Source organism: Halichoerus grypus, chromosome 12 (genome assembly GCF_964656455.1).
Source record: "Halichoerus grypus chromosome 12, mHalGry1.hap1.1, whole genome shotgun sequence".
NCBI lineage: Eukaryota > Metazoa > Chordata > Mammalia > Carnivora > Phocidae > Halichoerus > Halichoerus grypus.
The window spans coordinates 12,427,952-12,454,912 of NC_135723.1; the positions used below are offsets into that span (position 1 = coordinate 12,427,952).

At 44.0% G+C, this 26,961-nt stretch overlaps 1 protein-coding gene and 1 pseudogene across 9 annotated transcripts in view; one reads left to right on the top strand and one right to left on the bottom strand.

Moving 5' to 3' along the window:
* The window catches only part of SUGCT (succinyl-CoA:glutarate-CoA transferase), a 773,157-nt gene that overhangs the window by 161,081 nt on the left and 585,115 nt on the right, over window positions 1-26,961 (bottom strand). The window lies entirely within an intron of this gene.
* LOC118521847 (U6 spliceosomal RNA) lies at window positions 23,505-23,614 on the top strand (annotated as a pseudogene).

The window sequence follows — 26,961 nt, forward strand, 5'->3', positions numbered from 1 at the left end:
AAATTTTTTAAAATGATGCTTAATGTTGCTCCATTATAGACAATGAATGTTCCAAGAAAGTGTGCCATGTTTTTTCCTGGGACCTTGTGAATCCCTGCCATAGCCCCCTGCTTCTCTGGGTATTTCTGTGCCCAAATTGGCAAATACAGCTCTCACCCAACTTGCTCTGTTGATGGATTAGAATAGTTAAGCCCAGAGAGTTTGTGACTTCACCAAGTCACATGACTCAAACATCACGTGAGATTAGGGGACTTGCCCAAGGTCACAGGGAGCAGGAGAGAGACTGGAATTTAAGTGTCTGATGGTCCCATGGAGTCATGTGTGCTGGGTGCTGCCTTGGACATTGTGTCTGAGCCTGCATGTCCACACCTTTTCTTCTCATCCAGCTTTGCTGCCTCTGGCCTCATGTTGCCCACCAGTTTCTCTTATTCATCCCAATTCTCCCTCCATGTTCACCCAATTCTCAACCTCATTCTGCTCTTGAATTTTCTGTTGTGGGCTTTGGTAACTCTCTGCCTGACCCAGTTCTGGTCGGCTTGAGCTGCTCTTGAGGGCTGGCTACACCGGGTATGTTGCCAAAGGGATCAAAGGGAGAAGAGTAAGTGGAGCCAAAAGCTTCTGAGGGAAACGAGAATCGAGATCAAAGAAATTGATCTATTGCAAACACCAGACAGCTAGAGCAGCCAGAAAGTTAAATGAGAAGAAGGAGGGGGAGGAGGAGAAAAAGAAAAAGAGGGAGAAGAGGAAGAAGAAGAAGGAGGAGGAGGAGAAGAAGAGGAAGAAGAAAAAGAAGAAGAAGGAGAAGGAGGAGAAGGAGAAGAAGAAGAAGAAAAGAAGAAGAGGAGGAGGAAGAAGAATAAGAAAAGAGGAAGAGGAGGAAGAAGAAGAAGGAGGAGGAGGAGAGGGAAGAGGAAGAGGAGGAGAAGAAGAAGGAGAGGAAGGGGAAGGGGAAAAAGGAGGAGGAGGGGATGAAGCACACAGCCTGGAACAGAACAGGAAATATGGCGGACTGAAGAGCAGGCAAGGGAAAGAATGGCCAGATCGTTTCAGAGAAAACAGCATGAGTGAAGGCCCATGGGCCAGAAGGCAGGGTACATCCAATGCCCTAAAGGAAGTGCTGCCTGGAGCAGGGGAGAGTGGGAAGCAGTCATAGGGAAAGATGAGGTATGGAGGCTGGCCAGCGCCAGATCACATGTAAGCTGTGTTGGCAGCTAGGATTTTATCCTAAGGACAATGAAGAGATGATGGAAAGTTTGAGCGTGCAATGACTCGATGAAATCCCCACTCTAGGAACGCTGCCTAGGAAATCTCCACATCAGTCTCAATAGCTGAAGGAGCTGTACTCAATCACCTTTTCAAAGTGGTCTCCTTTCCTATTGGTGAGTTTTTAGAAAATTTTCTATTATGTAGTCTTTGGGAAGAAAGACTATAAATAAATATTTTTGCAGTCTCTAATATCATAAGAACTTGTTCCCAGAGTTTGTGGCAATAGTGTGGACACTGGCTCGGACACAAGTATGTGGAATCCATTTCAATAAGTATTATTTAAAATACCCAAAGTTCCTTCACTGAAAAAAAAAAATGCCACTGCAGAATCACTTAAAAATGTTTACGTATATACCTAAATCTCCAAGCTGCCGATGGCAATTTTAAAATGGAAAGCCAAAGGCTGTTCCTCTTCCTTTTTATTGGACGATTATTAACCAGTCATAAAGCCTAGCAGTTCATTTATCAGAGAAAAAAATGTATAAATGCTTGACGGATGAAGGCTATAGCCATAATGTTATGACTTTATTTGAATTACATTATATAGACAAAGCATGCCAATCCATCCGCCTCAAATTACTGCGCTGTTACCTATGGTAACAGTCAGATATTTTCCTCGTTACTTAATAATACCAGATCTCAAATAAGTATCACAACATGAAAAACAGATGTTAAAATGTGACAGTCAAGGTCAGGTTACACCGAATACTTGTTAATTTTTAAGTGCCTGGTTACTTCTCAAGAATCATTTCTAAAATTTTTCACAAGGTTTTATTGAATTTGGTTGCAGGGGTTAGAGTCCTAATACACACAGGAGATGCAAATAGGACCTTGACTTGTTATTAATCAAAGTAGCAATAAAACAGGGAGAAACTAGTTTTTATACAAAATGCTCTTACTTGGCATGAAATATGGTTTTACACAAATGACTAAAATCAAGGGCCCAGTTTATATTTTCATTTCAATGATTTTCATTTGTATTCTCCCCTTCATGCATCCAATAGTCTTTTTACATCTATTAAAGGCAGACTTCCATTTTAAATAGCAAATAACTTTTCATTATTGTGCTAGTATAGATTATATTTTTTAAAAAACTAAAATATATGAATAAAACAATAAAATAAAAGTATCGTTATAGCACCACCCTCAGCAGCCACTTCTCATCTAAATTTAGTTCCAGCTTTTCTCTCTGTATATTCATATCTACATAACTACATCTATAGATATTTTCTTAGAGAAACAGAATCAAAACATGCAGCAAAGATCTTTTCATGCTAATTAATCTTCATCTACAGCATCATTTTTAAATATGACTGAAGACAGTGCCCTGATATGGATATGCTATAATGTATTGCAGAAACTAATCACTGATTTCTGAACGTTTAAGTGATTCAATGTCTTGGTTTTATAAATATTATGGCAGTGAACAAATATGTAGTTTAATCTTTCTGTACATTCTTGATGATTTCCTCAGCACAAATTCCAAGAAGTCAAATTCATGGGTCAAAAGGATGCGTGTTTCAAAAATCTTGGTACATAACTGCTAAATCACATCCAGAAAGATTGTACTAAATTATATTCCCATTGGAGGTGAGTAGATGACATTTTTTCTGTCATTTTTCCCCCTAGTTTGCTACCATACTTCCTTGATCCCAAGAGGCACATTTTCCCTCCACATTTTAATATCCTTAAAATCAATTCATGTTTCACAATTGATGGCATATCATATTTTAACTGGTGGTTTGTTATTTTTCCCATTCTCAGTGGTATTGATAATATAGTGATGTATCATATATAATCAATGTCCTAAATGCCATAAAATACGGTATTTGCCTTTATGTTATGTGGCTATGTTAATAGACACACAGAGGATTTTAGTTTTTATATAGTCAAATGGTTTCTTCATTAGCCGTCATGCTCATGATTTCTCTAATTTTATGTAATAAACATTCACCTATGTTTTCTCCTGTTATTATACTTTATGCTTAATTCTTTAATAAACTTGAAAATTACTTTTTCACAAATGAATACACCAATTACCCTAATATTCATTGAGCAATTCCTTTTGCTCGTATATCACGTTTAAAGCTTATTCCGTTTAAACATTAGTAATCCCAATTATTTCAGTGTCCACAGAACAAGCATTTAATAGATTTCCATTGATTGATTAATTCCATTTGTAGGAACAATTTGTAGACTTTGGCCTAAGTTAAGGTTTTGGCGTCACAGTTTAGGGCTTCTGAAGGGATTCTAGTTTTAGGGGTAAAAGGCCATTCTGGCTTCCTGACGTATCCCTGCTTCAGCCACGAAACGTATAAGAGGACCCAGCGAACTGAAAAACCAGTGTTTCTCATTGCTGGTGACCATCCTTCTGGCGTGCTGGAAGCAGAGAGGCGAGATGACTAAGGAGGTGGGCTGGAGAGTCTCTGCTTTCAGTACTCAACAAAACTCCACAAGAATTTATTGAGAGCCCACCGGGGCTCAAGTCAGGAATACCTCCCCCACCCAGCTCAGTCACTGACTCCGTAAGTTCATCTTCTATAATGCCCACATCCGGTCAGTGCGCTCAACTCACACGTGCTGAGCAGCTATCCTGTGCTTCTCACCGATGAGATGGTGGGGACAAAAACATGTCTGCCCTCAGAGAGCCAGCCGGTGGAGAAAAAGGTAAGTCAATTGCGAAGTGCCATCAAATCCAATCCTCAGATTAGTGTGTACAGTGGGAGAGCAGTAAGAGAACAAAGAACGGGACAGTGGTCCAAGAGGAAGGGAGGAGGACAGAAAACCATGTGGAAGAGGTATCTGAAGAATCCAGGGGCTCCGAAGACACAGAGTGGGATGTGGTATGTGCACGGGCAGCCCATTTGGGTGAGGAAATGGAAAGCAGATCTGTGGTCTCAGGCACTGAAATGTCAGTGAGCGTGACAAGTGTGGGGAAACTGAACAAGAATCAGGTAGTGATGGAGGGAGGAGCTGGAGTTAGGATTTGACAACTGGTTGACCCTGGAGAGGTAGGGACAAGACGTCTGGGCACATCATCCATTCAGTAGCTTGTATGCTTAGTACCATGCTTGTGCCCAGCCACGAGACAGAGAAAACAGGACGAGGGGCAGAGGGAAAGTCTGTTCACACACGTAGAGTGTGAGCGGCTGTTGGTGGAAGCCCAGTGCATATGCCAGCTCACAGCTGGGCATGTACAAATCTGGAGCTCAGAGGAGACTCAATCACATCCAACTGCAAATCACCTTCATTCATTTGCTTTCCTGGGTGAGAGCACCCTCACTGGGAAATGAGAGTTGAGCTCTATCGCTTGTTAGTTTTGTGGGAACTAAGGAGAGGTCATCATTGGAGCATGCTATAGAGTGACCTTCCTTTTATCATGCAGTCAAAGGCACTGGTTCTCAAAAGGCAGGAGACGGGGATGCCAGGAAATAAGAGAAGGGGCTTCAAGAAGGTCAAACGTTGTTTGCAATTGCACAGATCCCCATCCCACCCCCATCATCACCTCTGTTGTGTTTGCCGCACGAGAATGATACTCAATAATAACCTATCTGTACTAGGTTGGTCTGTTTTCAAAACAAAGAAACAAAAAAGGAATTTATTTTTTAAGATACTTTTTCAGTAGAATGAAAAGGGTGATTTTCATCATCCAAGTCATACCCTCGCAATTCTTCTTTTCCAGACAGGTGGAAGGAGGAGACATGTTCACAACTCACTCGGTGTACAGACCTGTGATTTGCATCCTGATTTCTGGGATGTGATGAAACTCCAGTGTGAATTACATTTTTCTACCACTAAACCAGGGTCAGAAGTAACACTACCCAGGACGGGAGCTCAGATGGATAAACTGTCTTCCTGAAAGGAGGAAAGTATGGATGGGGGCTGTGCAAGGATTAAGTCTTTCATACACATACTATTTTTATGTACTGTCCTGTGTAGTCTGACTTGTAAAAATTCAAAGAGTTTCTCGCCTCCTCCAGGGTGTTACCATCGGCTTTAAACATGTCCCGAGTTAAATTTGCTTCTGAGAACAAGTGTTTGTGTTAATGTGACTTAATTGATAACAGCCAAAGTGAACCCTATTATTTAAGACCTATGTATTACTAAATAGTTTCATTAAATAATGGAGAAGAACTTTAAAAAGAAAAACAAAGAAACCCCACACAAGCACATGGTTTTCATTTTGGCAGTAAGGGCTGGAGAGAGGCTCTGCTTTGAGGTCGACTTCATGGCTTCAGGCAAAACTGGGAGCTTAAGCAGAAACTCCCGCAAAACCCGTAGCTCTCAGTTTTAGAGACACTTAACTCAGTATATGACAAATCTCGGGAAATCTTTTGACTTTTTTGGGGAGGGGGAGTGAGTAGTTGTGTTTCTTTTGTTTTCTGTTTTGTTTTCAATAATTAAGGTTAGCTAAATAGTATCACCGGGAAAGTGACATGAAGTTTAGAATATTTCCTAATAACTTTGGATCGTTTTCTGCACGACAAAAGCAAGCTAGATACCAAATGATATCCCCTGATGTGGTCGCAATGCCTCCTTTCAAAGAGGGAAGAGAATATGAGGGAAGGTGTAAAGCATGGTGCACGGGGTGGCGGCAGGGGTTGGAGAAGGTGGGGGCTGGAGTCTGAAAGAATAATTGTTTGAAAGAATAATTCAAACAATTCTACACACAACAATACTTCCCAGACAAATACTTCGAGTGACCCCTGCTAGATGCCCAGGTCCAGAGGAGGATTTACAAGAGCTACATGATATTAAAGTGGAATCATTGCTACCTCTGTTTCGGTTAAACACAAAATAACAGGGGGCTGTGTTTCTAGACCACCTTTGTAGGGCTTGCAAGGAGGGGGAGAAAATTGGTTTTGTAACCCTTCACTCCACATCCACCTCGTGCGTATGGAAATGTTGGAGCATGGTAGCATTTATTAGAATAACACCCTCTGGCCATGTAAGAATTCTCCCTCCCACAGCTTAATAAGGACAGCTTGAAGAAGACAACTAAGAAAGAACGGGAGTGGCGGGGGCGCCTGGGTGGCTCAGTTGGTTAAGCGTCTACCTTCGGCTCAGGTCATGATCCCAGGGTCCTGGGATCGAGCCCCGCATCAGGCTCCCTGCTCGGTGGGGAGTCTGCTTCTCCCTCTGCCCCTCCCCCCTAATGCGCCCATTCTCTCTCTCTCCCTGCCAAATAAATAAATAAAATCTTAAAAAAAAAAAAAGAAAGAAAGGACCAGAGGTTTATCCTACTAGCAGGGTTCAGAAGTGGGGTCTGAGGAGCATGGGTAGGGGAGGAAGACAAATGAGAAAATGGAAAGGAAGCCAACTGTGTACTTCTCTGCGCCCAATTGCAGACTTCTTTTTTTTTTTTAAGATTTTATTTATTTATTTGAAAGAGAGAGGTAGTCAAAGAGAGCATGAGCAGGAGCAGGGAGGAGGGAGAAGCAGACTCCCCGCTGAGCAGGGAGCCCAATGTGGGGCTCGATCCCAGGACCCTGAGATCATGACCTGAGCTGAAGGCAGACGCTTAACTGACTGAGCCACGCAGGCGCCCCCCACTGCAGACTTCTGAATTGAAGTGGGCCTGGGCTGCGGGGGAAATAGGAGCTTTCATTTTAAAATAAGTTCAGACATTGTGTGATTCCACTGTAACTAACATATGAGTTACATTTGAGATGAATCTTGCATTTGAAAGTGATGTGGGAAAATTCTGTTATCAGCTCACTGCAAAAGTTACAGGATCTTCCCAAGACCCAGCAGCAAGAAAATCCAAAGGTTCAAAAAGAACAAAGAATTGTCAGCATCCTCTTAAACCTGCCCCTAAGTTTAACTCTAGAGAGAGGTGAGGCCTGCCTAAGCCAAGGGCCCCACAGGGGACCCACCTCTCCAGTTCAGTGACTCCATCCTTCTCTGAGGCTCAGTCCAAGGCTCAGTGTTGAAACATTTGATCCAATGTCCTTCTTTGCAAGGATAGCCTATAACTAGTAGCTCTAATAAATATAAGAAAAGAAACAAATATACTGCCATTTTCTATGGTGGGTATTTCTTCACAAGTAAGGGTTGCATACTCAAACCAAGTTTTATATGATCTTAAACTCTTTTTCTCTACAGAGGCAATCGGTAGTTTCTCTTCCGCACTGCATTGTGCTGTGGGAGGGTTTGTGCGACATCCTACAACAAATTATAGGGGGAAATCAAGTTACTTATACCATATAATGTGACATATACCCTGCTTTCCAGCTCTGCCTGATGAAACACAATATGCTTCATTTGGCTAGAAAATACAGCTGATCTGTTCTTATAAAATTACTTGTGGCTAAAAGGAGACAGGTTATATTTTTGATCAGACCTCACTAACCTCCTTCTCTGTTACCATTCCCCCTTTAACAAATAGCATATCCTAAGAGTTATAAGATGATTGTAATCTGGCCATCAATATAAAAAATCACTGGAATACTCACGGATTCATTGTTGAAAATACCAATGTCCCAAGCAAGGAGCTCCAGTCTATGTAATCGTGATGGGTTGAATGTCTGTGTCCCCCCACCCACCCCGCCAAGATTCATAGGTTGAAATCCTAACCGCCAACGTGATGGTTTTTGGAGGTGGGGCCTTTGGGATGGAATGAGGTTGTGAGGGGGAGCCCTCTTGAATGGATTAGTGCCTTTGGAAGAAGAGCACAGCTCCTGCCTCAACACCCTCTGACAGGGGAGGGTATATAACAAGAGGAAGATTCTGCAGACCTGAAGTGGGTCTCACCAGATACCAGATTTGCCAGCACCCTCACCCTGGACTTCCACCCTCCGGGACATGATAAATCCATGTCTGCCATTCAAGTCACCCACTCGATGGCATTTCTGTCATGGCGGCCCCAACCAGCGAAGACAGTAACGTAACGCGCAGCGAAGTCGAGGCAGTTTCTAGAACTAGCTCCTCCCTTTACGACTGGGGGGCCAGGTCAGGTGGGCTCGCTGGGCCTCAGTGTCCTCGTTTTCGAGGCAGGCTCGCTCACAGCGCCATGGTTAGGACGGAACCAGTAAGGACTTGCAGCAGGCACCACCTACGTGTGTCAGGGGATGAGCCACTCCAGGGAAGAAGACAAGGATGTGAGACCAGACATGGTGCTCAGAGAGTTCACAAGCTTACCATCTAGTTGGGGACACACAAAGACATTTTAACAGGGCTTCAAACGTCCAAATAAAGACAGAAACACAAAACAGTATTCAAGAGAGTTGTCTGAGAGAGTTCGAGCTAGGATTCCACGGGAGGCAGGGGACCACAGGAGCGATGGGTTTCCAGGGGATGGGGGAACCGAGCTTTGGGAGGGGTCTGGGTAGGAAAAGAGGAATCGCTATGGCTCCATTAGAAGACTTCACAACAGAATCTTGGTGCAGCTTCTCTTCTAAAGACAGAAGCTGAGTCTGCATTGCCCCTGGAAGAGGAAACGTGTCACCCTCTTGGGGTCACCACAGGGCTCTCCATTAGCGTTTCTTACCCACTCTGGCCCTCACTTACCAGTGTTCCCTGACTGGCCCTAGTAGGTATTTGGGATTCTAATCTCCGAATTAGAAGTTTCGCCAACCTGGTTAAACGGTGATCCTAACCTAAGTGAACATCAGCCCACTTGGGCGACCACAAATTATGCCCCCTTCCCTTCCTTACCCCATTCCACTGGCAAGAACCCTTCTTCTAACATCTCTAGGGCCACATTCCACACTCTAAACACAGAGAGACAACAGGCAAACCTGGAGTTTGTTTTAGATGGCATCTGTTCAAGTTAAAACTCTTAAAGGGAATTTTCTTAAATTAAGATTCTCAGGGAAAAAAATAATCAAACGATAATAAAACCATTTGGGCCGATCTTTCAATAAACCGATGATGATTTGCAGACCTGTCCATTCAAATAAAATTATCTAGTTTTAGCACCTTTTTTTTTTCCTGGACTAGGTTTTAATGTCATAAAGAGGTTTTTTGTTTTTTGTGGGTTTTTTTTTCTCTTTTTCCTTAGGCATGATTTTAGAAATCTATCTCAATCTCTATCATACACACACACACACACACACACACACACACACACGACACTCTAATCCCTAAAACTATCCCTTTTAAGCAAGATCTAGAAAACTGAGGATGGAGGAGGAATGGGGTGGAAGAAAACCTCCAAAGAGAAAGACCCTGAGGTAAAACATTCAAGGCCTCACCCCCTCAGGGCCCCTCACTCATCAGCTACAGAACAGAGGCTGGGACATATCTACCCATCAGCTGTGAGGTAGATCCTAAGTAATTTGTTCCTAAGACCTGTAGAATAAAAATGCACAAATAGCTTGTTTCTGTGTAAATAAAAGCAAACCGAAGGATATGTTTGCAGTCATGTATTTCTGTCCTGCATTCTACAACACTTTCTGGAACAGGAAAGAAGTGGCCCATCTTACAGCGAACACACAAGAGAATGTTTTATAACACTGGGGGAGATGGTAGTTTCGGTAAGGAATGAAAATTTGAACAGAGGAACAGTATCTAAAATCTATCTCTCAGAAAGTTTGCTGAGTGTGGCGTGGCATACCCCCACCCCTTCTTCAAGAGAATTTCAATAAAGACCTCTATTACTTCCAGTGCTTTTTGGAGTAAGATTTGTGTTTCTTTTCTCTGAGAGTGACCTTAAGGGAATCGTTAATATGATACAAGCCGATTTTCAAAATTATTCACCCGACCCTTGACTAGTATTAACACCACCTGGAAACTTGTTAGGATAAATCTTCGGGCCCCACCCCAGCCCTGTGTCAGGAATTCTGGGACTGGAGCCCAGCGATAAGGATTTCAAGTAGCCCTCCACATGATTCTGATGCACACTGAGTTTGAGAACTGTGCCCTGTGGCGAGTAGTCACTACTGAGAAACCATCTGTGGTAGAGGTTGTTGGTGCCTCTCCTTGCAGACCCCTTGACCAGCTAGTGCACCCAACCGTGGGTTGCTTTGAGGATTTACTCCCGTGGCCTTCTCCAGACTCATCCTTGACTGCCAGAACAAGGAGAGACGCCTGGGAAGTCACCTACCCGCCACCCCGGCCCCAGGGACCCAATGACTGCCTGGAATAAGGTTGTTAAGCTTAGACCCTTTGAAGGGAGAGCTCTGCCCTGTGAGCCTTGTGCGTCAAGCCAAGGTTAGACTTGACCTAACACCGCATCCCTGGGGACTCCTTCTCCTTCCCTATCTCGCTCTCCCCACTCTCGTCCAGGTTTTTCCTACAGGCTATTCCCTCATTAAATCAGTGCACCCAAATCCCTTTCTCACATTCTCCTTCTACGGAACCAGACTATGACATTGTTAATAGTTGGGACATATCTGGAGAAATGACTGCAAAGCTTTTCTTAGAGCAATGATGGGTGGGAATAGTTACTGTTTGGTGAGGAAAAGCATTCCCAAATACGGGAATGCCCACGGGAGTCTTCTCAAAAGTGTATCAGACTCTACTCTGTGTTTCAGCAAGGCAAAAGTAAAGGTTGAAAACTGACGGGCTAGATGATGTCTATTGACCATTCAAATTCTGAAGTGTATAGGTCATGACAATCCCTAGTAGTGAATATTATACAATTTTCTTTATGTTCAATTATATGAAGAGAAAGGATGAGAAGTCCCAAGAGGGGAAATTCATTCAACAAATGTTTGTTGAGCCCCTAAGTGCCAGGTCCTGGGGCTTGCTTCCACAGTAAACTTTACAAAGTCTCTATCCTCAGGGAGCTTCCATCCTGATGAGGGAAACAGACAATAAACGGATGAATATGTGTAATCCAATATCCAAGAGTGAGAAATATTATGAAGAAAAGTAAAGCAGAGGAAGGGGAGAGAGAGTGATAATGGGGTGAGGGCAGGGAGCTCACTGAGGAGGGGGTATTTGAGCAGACACTTCAGAGCAGTGAGTGAAGTCATGAGAATAGCTAGTGTTCTAGACGGAAGGAACAGCAAGTATGAAGCCTCTGGACGAGGGCTTGGTTAGTGAGGGGGCCAGGGGCAGGAGATGAGTTCAGAAGGTAGCCCGGGCCCTGACCATGAAGGGCTGGTAGGTCACAGTGCCAACAGGACGTGATGGGAAGCCCGCAGGGGTTCTGGGGAGGCATTGACATGATTGGGTTTATGTTTTAAAAGTCTAACCTTATAGAGAAGAGACTGTAGGTGGGGCAAGAGAATCAAGACCACAGGTAAGAGGACACTGCCATAGACAAGGCAAGAATGAGATGAAGCTAATTAAGGGCTTCCTGGGAAAGCTTGTGTATCTACTCATTGCTTCTTCTTAAGATTTTTTTATTTATTAGGGGCTCCTGGGTGGCTCAGTCGTTAAGCGTCTGCCTTCGGCTCAGGTCATGGTCCCAGGGTCCTGGGATTGAGTCCTGCATCGGGCTCCCTGCTCTGCAGGAAGCCTGCTTCTCCCTCTCCCACTCCCCCTGCTTGTGTTTCCTCTCTCGCTGTCTCTCTCTCTGTCAAATAAATAAATAAAATCTTTAAAAAAAAAAAAGATTTTTTTATTTATTAGAGAGAGAGAAAGAGAGAGCCTGAGCAGGGGAGAAGGTAGAGGGAGAAGCAGACTTCCCCTCTGAGCAGGGAGCCCGACATGGGGCTTGATCCCAGGACCCCGAGATCATGACCTGAGCCAAAGGCAGACGCCTAACTGAGCCCCCCAGGCGCCCCTACTCATTGACTTTAATCCAGCGAGAGCTCCAAGGGCCCCAGAACATGTGCATACTCTATGCAACTCTCCTTCCCTCTTGGCTTTATCACAACCTGGAATGGGAAGGAAGGATTTGTGAAAGCACTAAGTCTCCAACATGCAGATTGCCTTAGGTATAGACATCATTACTGCACAGAGTACCAAGTGTTTCAATCCTGGATCCCCGCTTTGACACTAGTACTATTATGTTTCGTGAAACAGCTCCTTGCTTCCTGTTGTTTTATATGGTACTGTGCAGATCTGGGAAGTTTTACTGAGAACAAGTTCTGTTCTCTAAAGCCACAATGTAAGGAATATTTTTCTTTCCATTTCATTTTATTCGAAGTGTATAAATAACGCTGTTAAGCAATACCATAAAAGAAGACATTTGATATCATCTATGCTAACAACGAAAAATTTCTACTTCATTTTTTTGCTTCCAATAAAATCTATTCTTTGCTAAAATTTTATTGTCACTAAGTTTTTAAATGCATGGAAAAAAGATTTCAATTACAATTTATAACCCAAGCAAGTTTTAACATAGGAAGCCAATTCTTTCAAAAGGAACAAAACCCCACCAGAGCTTACTTTGAAACAATATTTAAGGCTTCAATCCACAGAGATTTCTAATACCCCTTTTCTAAGTGGAATTCAATTTTCCCATTTGTAAGTTTGCCGATGTTGGTGGCTGCAGAGTATGTGCCTGTGGTCAGGCAGTTTAGGGAAAATGGGAAGAATGAAGGTGCTGGTTTTAAAATTAAACCTGAATCTTTCACGTGCCTGAAGGATCGTGTCCAAAAGAAATTGCTCTCCTTGGGACCGAAGGTACTATCTCACCATTCAAAATACAAAGGGCCAGAAGTGTATGTATACCTTCTCCATGATTTGTTTCCCAGGTCTGGCTTTCTACAAGCACTTCCTTCAGGAAAATGCACTTTTCCTCCCTCGCAGCCCAATTTCCTGTAGGAGTGCCTCTTTCGAAAATGGCAATCGCAGCATCGTTCTCGTGTTCTCGTGACATGCACAACACTTGCATTCACACATGCAAAACACCTTTCAAAACAAAATGAGGACAAAGCAAACAAAGGAGAGGAAAGAAATGTTCTGCTTTTTCCCCAAACTGCCCCTCCTTATTTAAAAAAAATAGTAGCTGTTGCTGTATTTTCATAGCTTACACTGGGATTTCCAATCTATACCCCTCGTTTAAAGGCAGATGCTTCCTAGGGTTAGATGTGGGTTTACGTAACCTGAGTCTACCCCAGGCGATTATGGGATACCCAGGACTGCTGTTGGAGCATGCTAACACAGAAGTGCTCTTGTATTCCAAAGTGGAGGTGACACTGGAGGTGGCGAGTGCTCGATGTCAGAGCTGTAAGACGACCACAGTCTTCGTGATGACTCCTTTAAGGAAGAGGTCTGTTCTTCTGCCCGAAGGGAGGGTCTTTGGGGCTGTGTCCACAAGACGAAGAAGGGGGGGTGGGGCAGCTGAGTTACACAGCCTTGCTTCCTGAACACAAAATTATCATACAAAACTATCTTGTAGACTCTTGGCGATGCTGTGGTTTCCTCTAGACTAAGACTTAGCAAGGTCCCTAGAGACAGCTACCCACTGGAGGCGGTCTTGGGAGTAAGGCTAGTTGTCCCTACACCAGAGCAGTCTCTAGAAAGCAGCTTGAGTGGACATTATTGCCAACAGAAGCCACTGCCATGAGAATAGCACTCATGAAGGAAAGAGGATGTTCCCACTTATCGATCGCTATATGCTGAATGTTTGTGTCTTCCCCAAATTCATATGTCAAAACCAATCTCCAATGTGATGGCATTTGGAGGTGCGGCCTTTGGGAGGTGATTATGTCATGAAAGTGGAGCCCTCATGAATGGGATTCATGCCCATTCTGTAGAAGAGGCCCAGAGAGCTCCTCTCCCTTTCTGGCCTGTGAGGACACAGCAACAAGATGGCAGCCTGTGGACAAGAAGTGGGCCCTCGCCAGACACTGAATCCGCCGTCACCTTGATCTTGGGCTTCTTAGCTGCCAGAACTGTGAAAAACTAATTTCTGTTGTTTATGAGCCAACCAGTTTATGGTATTTTTTTTATAGCAGCCTCAACAGACTGAGACATTGGTCATCAACTTTGTACTCAAATCTTACAATGACCACATTTCCTCAATTCTAAGACTCTATCACACTGACTTTTCAAGAGGGAATTAAGAAATACCCTTGTGATTAAAGGCACCCACTACTATAAATAATGATAATATATGTGCCATAGAATAAAGGATATATTATATTATTAGAAATAATAATGATCATAAAAATACCCAACTATGCTGAGCCCTTCCTAGGCTGTGCATTTACATGTATTACCTCATTTAATCCTCATAAAAACCACAGCCCTCTGAGATAGATATAATTTCCCTCATTTTTCAGATGAGGAGACTAAGGCTGAAGACAAAGTAAGAAAATTAAGAAAAATGATGGGACCTCGAGTTTTGTGACTCTGACCTCATGCCCAGGCCCCTCTGAGTTTCTGAGATGTAGTGCCCTGGAAGGGAGCCACCAATGGGTACAGCCTTCCCCATTGTCCCAGTGAGACTCAGGGATAAATTTCAAGGAAAAAAAGGCCCTAATTTCACACCAACAGTATAATTAAGTGGTCCAAGACCCTGATGTAAGCTCTGTTGTTTCTGATGGCATAACAATCAAATCCCACGGCTGCCAAGACCCAATTTTTAGGAGATGATGTGGCAAACTGGAAGGAACAATGGCTCTGAAGCCTGAGGATGTGGGCTTTGTAATCATGTAGTACAGGAACCAAAGAGGGAAATTTCTAAGCAGTGTCAACATGATAATTTGTAAAATAAATGGTGCTGGGAAAATTAGAAATTAGAAGATAGTTTCCTTACTTCTCAAACATCAAACTAAATTCCAGACAAACCAACAAAGTTTGAATGAAAATGAAAGTGTAAAGATTTTCATGGTGCTAGAATAGTGCTGGATCTTGATTGCAGTGATCATTACATGCATCTACATATGTGATAAAATGGCTTAGAATGAGGCACACACATTGCACCGCTGTTAATTTCTTGATTTTGATAGTGTGTTATAATTACATAAGACATAACCATTGGGGGAAACTGGGTGAAGCGTACACAGGACTTCTCCACTATTTTTGCAACTTCCTGTGAACCTATAATTATGTCAAAATAAAAAGTAAAAATAAAATTTAAATATAATCATAAGAGATAGACTATAGTAAAACTGAGTAGCTGAACTTGGCATGGCCAAGGAAGAATCCAATTTTTAAAAATTGATCCATTTAACCACCTATAAATGAAAAATTTCTAATGTCCAAAAATGTAAAATTGAACAGCAGATACTCAGATGTTTTCCACATATATGACAAATGAGGGTTTAGTTAATTTAGTGTCATTTATATCCTGGTTAAAAGGGTGGACTGTGGTTGAAAGAACCAGAATCCTTGGATTAAAAATCATGCCCCTATCACCTGATAGCATGTGACTTTGAGAGAGTTACCTTCACTTTACCATCTGTGAGATAGGGATGGTGCCTTCCTCAGTGAGCTGGTGTGAGGATTAAAAGAGTTAATAATCAAATAATATCTGGAGCATAGTAACACATGCAGTATTAGCTGAGCTAGTTGTTGTTCTTATAATTGTTACAATTCAATACAAAAAAAAAAAAAAAAGATAAATCCTTCTGTGATGCCAGATTCTCAGCTATTCAGGATCTGGCTGGGATAAACTCATTCTTGATAACTCTGGACAGATTGGCCTGATATAATGATATCCTCATGCTGAGTCAGGCGTGGACATTTATCCTGACAGCTGATGATCTGTGGTAAGCAACCCTTTAGGCTTGTGGTCACCTAAGAGAATTCCTTGCTCTCTTCAACACGTCTACCTCCGCGGTTATTCATCCTGCCTCCCATCTAATGGTGATTCGAGTCCACTGTAACTAGGTAATGGAATGTTCGTGAGAGCCCCTTGTGCTGGTATCCAGTGTTGTCATCTGTGCTCTCCCATGCAATATCTCTGTTAATCCTCACAGTGTCCTTGTTGGGTAGATATGACTCTCCCTATTAGGTGAAGTGATGGTTAACTCAGAGAAGTCAGTGACTGCCCAAGATCACACAGCCAGCTAGGAGTAGCACCTAATCTCAAAACCAGTTCTTCTGAATCAAAAGCCTCGACATTCCCAGAGTGATGGGACCCCCTCTGACCCACATTAGAAGCACCATGTCTAAGCTAAGATTCCCAATAAGGATCGATGGGGCTCCCCATTTTTCTAGCATGGGCTTTTGGACAACTTTGTTGACTCTTGATGGGCTTTACTTTTTTCTTCCAGATTCTTGTCAGTGTTCCAAATAGGAGTACTTACCACGCAGGTCTCATCTTGGCAAGTCAACTGCTGCACTAGGTAGGCCACACTCGATGTGGGAGCACGTGTTGCTTTCTGTGTTCTATAAGAGGCTTTGGAGCTCTGTCTCCCCAAATAGATTGGAGGCTCCCAGAACACAGAACATGTTGTCATTATCTGTATCCACTCAAAACAACTGGTCAGCCTGTTGGCCTCCTGGTCTGGAATAATGCTTGAAAAGGCCGACTCGGTCCATGTTTCTGTTTGAGAAGCTGCTGTACATATGACTGACCACCTGGATCCTGAGTATCCATTACCCTGGTCCCGAGGAAGAGAAAGGGTATTTGCTCTACTATTAGCTCTTGGAGCTAAGATTGGAATTCTCATAAAATCACTATCCAGTGTGATCTTGGGCAAGTGATTAAACTATACTGGATCTCCTTCCCTACATTCTGAAAGGAATTTATCACTTTTCAGGAAATCTACTCTGCAAGATAGCACCTCCCATCCTTCCAATCTCCAAAGGCATTTGAGGATTTATAGAGAGATAGGGCAAGGTGGGGAGAGAAGAGGGTTCAACACATACATCTGGGCCTGGGCAACAGCCAGCACTCATGGGAAGACAGGGAGACACAGAGATGCATACACGTTCACTCTCTGTGTGTGTCTCTGTCTCTGTCACACACACACACACTATGCATATTTCTCCTATTACAATACTCTATGTAGATATTACTTCGATGTTTTTCCTTAGAACCACAAAGGGGGGGGCAGGAATGGAAGAATGGCTTCGTTAAGCGTACAGAAGAAAAATCGCCTCTAGCCAGATACTTCTTGCACATCGTGTGGGCTGACTTGAAAGTGGCATGGTTTTTGACTGTAACACGTTCCATGTTTAGCTCTGGCTTATAGGTGAGGGCCCCACAGGATAAGAAACTAGCCAGGAAAAGGCATTTCAGTGACCTCTTATGGGGCTGGAAATCCCACAATGGTGCCTGCAGGGCATTAATAAGAACACCTTGTTCCATAGTTCTCCCAGCCCTGAAAACATGGAGTCCTCATGTGGACAGATTAGCATGAAAGGAAAGTCACTTTACAGTAGGTTGACCCCGAAAGCGAAGAAGGTTAAGGTGAGGTAGACTCAGTGCCTTTAAAACATAAAATATATAAAATATAAAATATCAATATAAAATACAAAACATAAATCTAACGTACCAACAGCATAGGTTCCAGACGGCAATGCTGAGCACACGGGGGGAGGAAAAGACAGATGCCCATAGCCTAAAAAGCTGAGAAGGTAATTTGTGGCTTGTAGAGGTAATGAGTAATGACTTAATGGGGTTTTCTTCACTTTGATGTTTTTACAGAAAAGTCACATGAAAATGCGTGTTCTCCACGCTATTATTTCCCTCATCTGAAACAGTGCCAAGCTGCTTTCACATTAGGAAAAATACCTCCACAGAATCAACAGTTTAGAAACTGGATTTTAAATTTCTTCTAAACTTGTTTTACAGCCTGCCTGCCCGCCCAGAGAAATGGTAAAGACACGAGACAAATCTGGTCATTGATAATTCTCTCTCTACTACCACCTCTTAGACAACCTGAGGGAGACCTGACTGCCTTCACATTGCCCTGCCTCCCGCAGAAGGCTCAGGCTTCCGGTGGTGCTGAGGGTTATTTTGGGAAGCTAGCACTTGGCTGGGTTTCCATGAAGGGCTGACGACAAAGTGAGAATCACATCCTGTGATGATGTAACCCAGGTGGGTCTCCCACTAATCTGAGTCTCTTATGCGTCTCTAGCACGTGGCCTTGACAAGCCTGGGTCAGGGAAGGGTCCTAACGGTGGCCCAGAGGCACACCAGAGACTCCACGCCTGAGGCTCAAGTTTTAGAACCTGTCTCCCCTTAACTTGCTGTCTGGCTCCAGGCAGCAGCTAAACTCCTCCAACTCTGTGTCCTCCACTGAAAAGTAGCAGGGGAGGCCCCACTTACCTACTGCACAGAACTTCTTAGCGGCATTTTAACAAGATGGCAGAGCCCGTTACATTTTCACAATTGCTCTAGGCATTCTCAACAGTGAAAATGCACTAGCTACCAAATGCAGCCCGTGGGATGAAATTTGGTAGAAAGGAGAACTGAGCTTCACCTCTCATCAGTGGCCAAATGGCTTGTGGGCTATGAACAATCCCATTCCTTGCTATATATATATATATATTTCCTTCCAAACATTCTGTCATTTTCTAGATAATCATCTGGCAAATACCACGCCCATCGCCAACATACGATCACTGTTTCTTGGGACGCCCGTCTTTCAAAAGGCAGGTAGCGGTTATGGCCAAAAGTACAGCGTTGGTCTTAGGAGCGGCCACCGGCCCCGGCCCCGCAGAGGCAGCCTGGTGCCCTCGGGCCGCCCCGCACCCGTGTGGAGGAGCGCAGCTCTCAGAAGCGGCTGGCCTCGCGGAGACAGGGGTGCCCCGCCACACTCACTTCCTAGACTACAAGTTCAGCCAAAGCCACATTAAAAGACAGTGGCTTCACGTTGGCAGAACTTTTCAGGAGGCACCCAGCGAGGGTGTGTGGGAGGGGGAGTGGGCAACTGTGTCAGAAAATGACGAAGCCGAGCAAACATTTCCTGTCCTCACATTTAAAATCTCCGATGGGGGTGGAAGGCAGCCTCAGAGGCCCGGGGCTTTCCTGAAGAAACTATAAAAGGAAGGAATGATAAAAGGAGCCAGGGTTTTAGCAGGCTACTACCAACCAAACCAAAGAGGGGGAGGGAAGTTTCCCTCTCGCCCGGACCCTGGCTTGTAAGCCTCAGGCTGGCTTTGCCACAGGAAGCGTTTCAGAGGGGATGTGAGGTGTGGGTTTGTTTCTGTGGTGGCTCTTTTCTCCTCAGTGAGTGGTTGCAGGTCGTCAGATCTCATCTCATGTTCCCACTATAGAGAGATTGAAGAAGTTAAACGGGAATCTGTTTGTGCCTCCCACACCTCCTAGTGGTCTCCAACAAAACGTGGGACCTGCTCAGAAAGGAGCCCTTGTTATCCGAATGCTTGCTGCTTGAAATCAGGACAAGAATCTAGTTGGACAGGGGCCATAACTTAGATATAAAACCATCGACACAGTCGACACATACGTTTCCTTCCTGTGATTTCTGGGACAAGGGAAAATCAAGGCCTTCCCTCTGACACCTGTCAATTTTCAGTCGCCACAAAAATCATCAATAACTGATCTGAAGCAGAACAAATGGAAAACTGTTCGAAACACTCAGATAGCCTGACTGGCCTATTTCCATCAGCTTTCCAAGTTGCTCAAACCATAGCTTTATCAGGGAGGCTTCCTGTAATGGATTCCCTGAATAAAGTCAATGCTTAGGTCCCCCATTTCATGACCACTTAAATCCTGCAATGTCAGACCCCGTGAGGGCAGGGCCTGAAAGACCCATCCCCTAAGAAGAAGTCCTCCTGAGTGTTCTCAGCGTCTCCAGTCCTAGGATGGGACTGGCCATGTGAGAGGAGGCCCACGGAGCTCGTGTACGTGCACTGTGCAATTTAAAACGCAGAGTGTAAGGCGGTCTTTCGAGAGGTTCCACGCATCTTCAGAGTCCTGGGAATTGTATTTGACTCACAACGTTTAGAATTCTTCACCCACACTTACCAGTGTCATCATCTTCCTTGTCCTTGTTCTACCCTCCTCTAGAAATCAAGAGACACACGCAGCTGCCTACAGCAACCACAAAGAGTTCTCCAACGAAGCAAAGTCCAACGAAAAGGAAAAAAAGAAAAAGTTTCAGAAAGGCTCCAAGGCTTACTGACTCTGGGGTTAAATCAAATAAACCGGGTTCCAATTCAGATTCTGCTAACGATTAAATAATGAAATACACCCTTGATGAATTTCAAGTTCTTTAACATTAGGTAATTCGTTTGACCTTCATAACAAACCTCTGAGCGAGAAGGGGAAACTTCGTCATCCCTAATTTGCAGATGAGCAAGTCAAATCTGAGGTCCACATAACCTGCCAAAGGTCACATTTCTGTATCAGCCGAGCTGTTGTCAATGCAGCCTTCTTACTCCGTGAACACACCATGTGGCCTGAGTTCCCCATCTCCCCAAGTCATGACCTCTCTTACCTGAACACACATACCTACTCACTCTCCACCCTCTGCACCCCTTAGCAGCTGGTCTTATCATGTGATAAGCTCATCTCCATTACTTGTTACTCATCTTAGTGTCCCGCAAGGCTAGAAACTTCACCGAGGGCAAGGAGCATGTGAGGCCCATCTTTGATGGCCTGAGAATATGGCACTGCACCCATCTTGCATAAATATTTGTCAAGTTAAACCAAACTGAATCAATCTGATAAAATTGCAAAACAGGGAAATCTTGTGCCTCGCCCTTCATCCTGTAACCCCTTGTTCTCAACCTCAACTCCTGCCAATCGAAACCTATACTCCCAGATCATTCAAACACATTAACTGTATGATTGATAGGAACTTAAAATGCTTTATATCACTGCAAGTAATCCCTGAATCCAGTGGATGTGGCTCTAATTAATTTCAGGCACAGCCAGCAAGTCTGGAATGACTTGGGAGTGTCAGGGCCTTCCCAGCAGGCCAGAGATCACATTTAGAACTCACTGGAACTTCAGCCTGTACCAAAATCACAGGCATTCACAGTCACCCACCTTTGGTTTTTCCTCATTTATGAGTTGAAAAGTATGAGTCATAAACTGTTGGAAGTATTTTTAACTCACCAATTATTTGGATAGTAAAATGTAATGTTTCAACCCTAACTGAATGCTAAGGACAATCTTAGCAACCAATTAGACAGAGTTGACTTTGAAATCAAAGAACAAGTCCAAGAGAAAAAGAGTAAGCTCTTTAAAAAGATGATGCTGATATCCCGATATGTATAACTCAAAGCACCTGTGAACTTTCCACACAAATAACCAAGTGCCATTGCTACTTCTTCTTTGATGGGGACCATGTGAGAGGTCTAACCCTGAAGGAAACTGCATCCTGAGCACCCCTCGGCCCTGAGCTTGCACTCCACTTACAGATGGACACATGCTAAGGCGTCTGCACTCCGTCCTTGAAGATTCTGGAGGCTCGGGTCAGGGGTGAGCCCACCCCCTGGCCTCAGCCTCTGCAGTTCACACTCTGAGTCCCTAAGGTTTGCCCCTGCCATCTCCTCCCTGGCCCCTCGAACAGCCTCAGTTCAGGCCACCTAAACCTGCATGAGTCCTCCGATGGACACCGCCCTTCCCTCCCCAGTGGCCCCTAGGCCCTAATGCCACCCCTGCCCAGCCATGCCAACCACTGGCCGCACCCCGTCACGGCTCTCTGTCCATCTCCAAAACTTGCTCATGCTGAACTTTGCCTCGAATGCCCACCCCAGGAACTCCCACTTGCCCTTCAAGACTCAGCTCACATGACCTGGGAAGTCTTGACTGACCACCAGGTTGAGTAAGAATCCCTTCTTCTGTTTTCTAAAAATCCTGAACATACATCAAGCACAAGAGTAATGCCTATTAACATCTCTACTTGTGCCCTCAGAGGTCTGGCAAATGTCTGGCACATGGGAGAACTGAGGAAAGAACGTGCTGGCTGACTGACTAATTGAATCAATCTACTGCAATAAGGTGGTCCCATCCATCACCTCGGACCACCAGGAAGAAAAGGCCAAACCTTCTCTGAGATGTTCCTCAGTTCCTAACACAGCGCCTGGTTCAGGTTACCAGTTAGTTAAATAACCCTGGACCATATAATTCTTCCCCTGACCAATCTTTGTTCATTAAGCCATCATGTATTTTTTTTTTAAGATTGTATTTATTTATTTGAGAGAGAAAGAGACAGAAATAGTGACAGAGAGCATGAATGGGGAGGAGAGGGAGAAGCAGGCTCCCCACTGAGCAGGGGGCCCCACGCGGGACTCAACCCCAGGACCCTGGGATCATGACCTGAGCTGAAAGCAGACGCCTAACCGACTGAGCCACCCAGGCGCCCCCAGCCATCATGTATTGACCGTCTACTACATACACGCATTCACCAGGCATTGTCGAAGAAATAACCAGCTAAACCGAAGGTCTGGAGGGGTCTGGAGTCAAGAGGAGTAATAGATTTACAGACAGAGGAGAGTCGTCCAGGTCTGAGGGAACAAGCAGCTGCTCTTTGTAGGGGAAATAGGGAAGATTTAGCCAAGGAGATGAGTGTGGAGGCAGATCTTAAATGATGAGTACAATTTTTTTGAGTCTGTTTAGCTGTATGTGTGTGTGTGTGTGTGTGTGCCCGAGCGTGTTTTGGATCCATGCTACTACGATCCACAAAGTACGCTAGTATGAATATTTATGCAAATGCTAATTACACACTAATTACACACTATAATCTAAAACTCCCTTTGGCTATTTTCTGCCAACACAACGTCCTCTTGCACGTCTCTCACATTTTTAGCTGTTCTTCGGATGACAGTGGTTTTAACATTCCACAGACCCTGGTTTACCATCCCTGAACAGCTTCCTCTCCCGAGTCCTGTTAATCGCTCATGTTTATTACCATTTTTTCAGCTGCAGTCATTGTGAAAAGTAGCGTGTTTTCCCCCACAGTAATAAATATTCATGTGTTTATGAAGTAACGAAGAAAATGTTGCTGAGCATGAAGAGTCAATGTCAATAGTCAGGAGTGAATGAAACACAACATTAAATCTATTAGCATTCCCACATCTTCCTGGAGGCTTAATTGTTTCAGACAAGAAGAGGCTGAAGCTCCGGAGTTTGGAGGTTTTGATAATGACTACAGGATGGGAAGGAAAACAGAAGATACAATTGGCTAGTCCAGGCTCTGCGTGTCATTTCTGCTTCACAACTGCGCATGGGTAAGAAGCCTTTTCACGTTGTTTAATTTCTCCCTTGGAGACTGGGATGGTCTATGAGGCCAAACCAGAGAGAGAGCCTGGGCGGTGATAAGCTGAGCCCCGCTAGGAAATGAGGGGTTGCCTGCAATGGGGACTCCAAGTTTGAACTCATATTTGTGACCGCAATACCCCACTTAAATGTACCTACTGGCTCAGGGACAGCTACTGTAATGACACAAGTGTAAATTTCGTTTTCCACAATTCCCATCTGATGGTGTCTAAGAAGCAATGCAAAGTTACTTTATGAGCGCTTTGAAACAGTACTTGCTTCCGCGGTGCACATACTAACATCGGAACAGTTCAGAGATCAGCGTGGTCCCTGAGCAAGGATGGCACGCAATGTGAGAGCGTTCTATATATATATATTTTTTAAAAAGAGTGCTTTGAAATAGTAACAGATATTTGCTGGACCTGGGTGCACGCAGGTGTGCACACAGGACACTAAGCAAATGCCCATGAGACATACGATTCAGACAGAAAAGGGAGAAGAAAGAGGATGGTTGCGTGCAGTCCTTGTATCGGGCAGCAGACGAACACTTTGTACTCAGGAGAGAGCTGTAGTCCCAGCTCTGCCACTTACCAGCTGAGAGACCTTAAGAAAGCTGCATGACCTCTCCAGGCCTGTCTCATCATCCCCTTCATGCAGTGGTTCTTAACTGGGGCAACTGTGTATGGGCTATTTGAGTGCAGGTGGCAATTTCACACCTCCCCCCTTCCCGCCCCCAGTCATACCTCCTATGTACTCATCTTGCACCCAATGCTGACTTCCATCTTTCCTGAAACCAAGGCTTATGTCAGAAAGCAAAGGGCTGGTCGGCATGAATGCATCTGATTCTCAAGCCAAAGCCACTAAATGACCAGGTGACCCAGTGGCATCGGACAATATAATCCCCCCAAAATGTTTCTTGGCATGTGGTCCAGATTCATCCTGCTACTTCTTGAGGCAAGGTGCTAATTTTTTTTTTTAATTTTTTTTATTGCAAGGTGCTAATTTTATCTTAGAAAGTGCAGCAACATTTCCTAAGCAGTGACAACCTTCTAAGAGGAGAGATCTGACCACCATGGATGGCAAACATTGTTTAATGGCTCCTTTGTTTTGTTTGTTTAACGAGACCAAAAGAGGACAAATTCCTGTCTTCCTCATTGACTTCAGCAAGGGCAGGGTTCTGTTTAAAGACCGGGAAGAACAATGTGGAAATTGTTCACTAACAATGTGAATCATTTTCAGACAATCCCCAGAAAATCTGGGATAAGTTAGGTGGAAGAGAGATAGATGACAGTATGTGGAAAACTTTATTTATGAATGTTAATAAAATTTCTATTGCAAAGGAAATACTAGAGACAAAAGTGAAAAGCCCTACATTGAGAATGAAGCTTATTCCAGCCTGACTCTGAGATGCAAACAAGCCAAAGACCGATTCATTAAGTGCCAAGTTCAAGAGAGGGATGGCAGGCTAGAGCTACAGCTGGAGAAGTTCCCCTCCTCAGGGTTTTGCCAAGAGCCAGCTCACATGTTTTGCAAACCATGATAGATATGTGAGGGTGAACCTGACATCCTTGCTGAGCTTTCTACATGTCAGCTTTTTGCAGCATGGAAATAAGTTGGTAGGTTGTGAATGAAACGTAATCTTCCTCATTCACACTTGGGACCTTTGACAAAAATTTTCAAAATGGAAAACAAAAATGGCAGCCGGTCAAAACTCAAGATTCTAATGTTTACAACATCTGGAGATCGCTTTTGAGGACAACGGCTGATAAAACCAGAATGGACAGGTACTGATATGAATATGCACCCCCAATAGACATCCAGGTATGTGTTGGTTACAACCATGGAAAATGACATCTTTTATTTGTTTGAGCTGGGGGAACGTTTTCAAAAAGTGTGGTGAAAACACAGCAGGGCAAAGTTTTTGTGAGGGCCTGATATGCCGACTTCTATTTTCCACAGGTCGGAATGAAATTGTTTTAAAACAGTAATGAAAAGGTATACCACTCCTTAGATCCCTCCAGATCATGGAAAGAGTAAATATTTTACCTGCGTATAGCAACTAGGATTTGTGAGGAAGTGAGTATCAGTTAAAGTGTCAAAAAAAAAAAAAAAAAAAGGGTCATCAAGGTAAGATGAAGATTTCGAAATTCTAATATTAAGGAGTACGCTGGATTTTGGGCTCAAGTACAAAGCCAGGCTCTCTAAAAGCTGGCTCATCTTTATTCCATGATCATATCTTCCAGAACATGTGCCCAAATGCTTTATACTCATTGACAGTCAGTATAACATGGTAGCCAAACAGTGTGACCTTTGCAGTCCAAAGCTCTGGGGTCTTATCCCAGCTCTGATACTTGTGTGACTTCGGGAAACTTATTTAACCTCTTGGATCCTCAGCTTCCTCATCTGTTAAGTGGGCATAATAATGTTACCTGCCATACAGGGTCATTGTATCAAACGTTAAATGAGTGAAGGCTTGCGAAGCATTTTGAAAGAACAGTGTCTGAAATATTTTAAGCCTTCCATCAATCCTGGCTCTCCTCATCTAATTGCATCCTCACACAGACCGTGTGAAGCAAGTACTATCCATCATTCTCATCTCACAGATGGGAAAGTGAGGATTTGATAGGTAAATTAACTTGCTCAAGAACAGACAGCTCGTAAGTAGTGGGGCCAGTCCTTGAAATAACCTGTTCTCGGGCCAAAGCCCAAGCTCCACTATATGATGTATTTGGGAATATGACTGTGAAGAGGAAGAGTTGGTCTTCCCTACTAAAGAAAATAGTTGTTAGGGCAGAAACTAGGAAAATTCCTAGTCCAGGAAGTAACTCTCCATAACCTTCTAGGGGGCATCCGCAACTCCATCTCCCCAAAGCACTTAGAAAAGGGGGTGTAGGGGTGTGATGACCAAGATGATCACTATCAAAATTCTTCTGCCCTTAATTTAATCAGGGCACTTTCTTAACGCTTAGCCCAAAGCGTGAATATTTGAAAGCCTTTCTCCTTCCTCTTTCCCAACAGCCTTCCCAAGAATGTGCACCTCTCAACACCACCAGGTCTGTCATTGGTAGAATTTTGCTGCCTGAGTAAATTTCCGTTGACTTCTAGGTGAAGGCAAAGAGGCCTAGCAAGTTCTCGCAGGATTTTCAAAGGAAGGTTAGTGTTGGTGCCTGAGCTGTAAGTGCATCTGTCTTTCTTCTGGGACCCTCCCTCTTCTGCCACCATCCCTGCCAGGCATCCAGGCTCTCTGAATTGTTCTCGGGTCAATGAAAGTGTCCACAGCATCAACAAATTCCACGGCTCCATTTTTCTCACCCAGTTTCCCCTCAGTGAAGGCTCCCATCCTCTTAATACACATTCAAAGACACCTGCATTTTCAGTGACTGTACCGTGGAAGCCCATAAAATCAGGACCTTCAAGCTTTCCAACGTTTGCTGTTGCTGTTCTTTCGAGACCTTGAATCCCTTCTTCTTTCCCTATCCTGGCCCCCTGCAACTCTTTGTCCCATTAACCCGAAAAACTCCTACCCCTCCTCTAAGGGGAAGACAAATGCCACACTTCATTGCAGTTTTCCTAGCCCACATGAACATCTGTGTCCCCTTGCAAGGCAACATTGTTACCTTCTTTGCATTCTTCAATTTCACATAATCCTATCACATTTAGCACACTGTATCCTAATCTTTCTCTGTTCAGCACCTAATAGTCTTGAGATGTAAAAGCCACTCAACAGG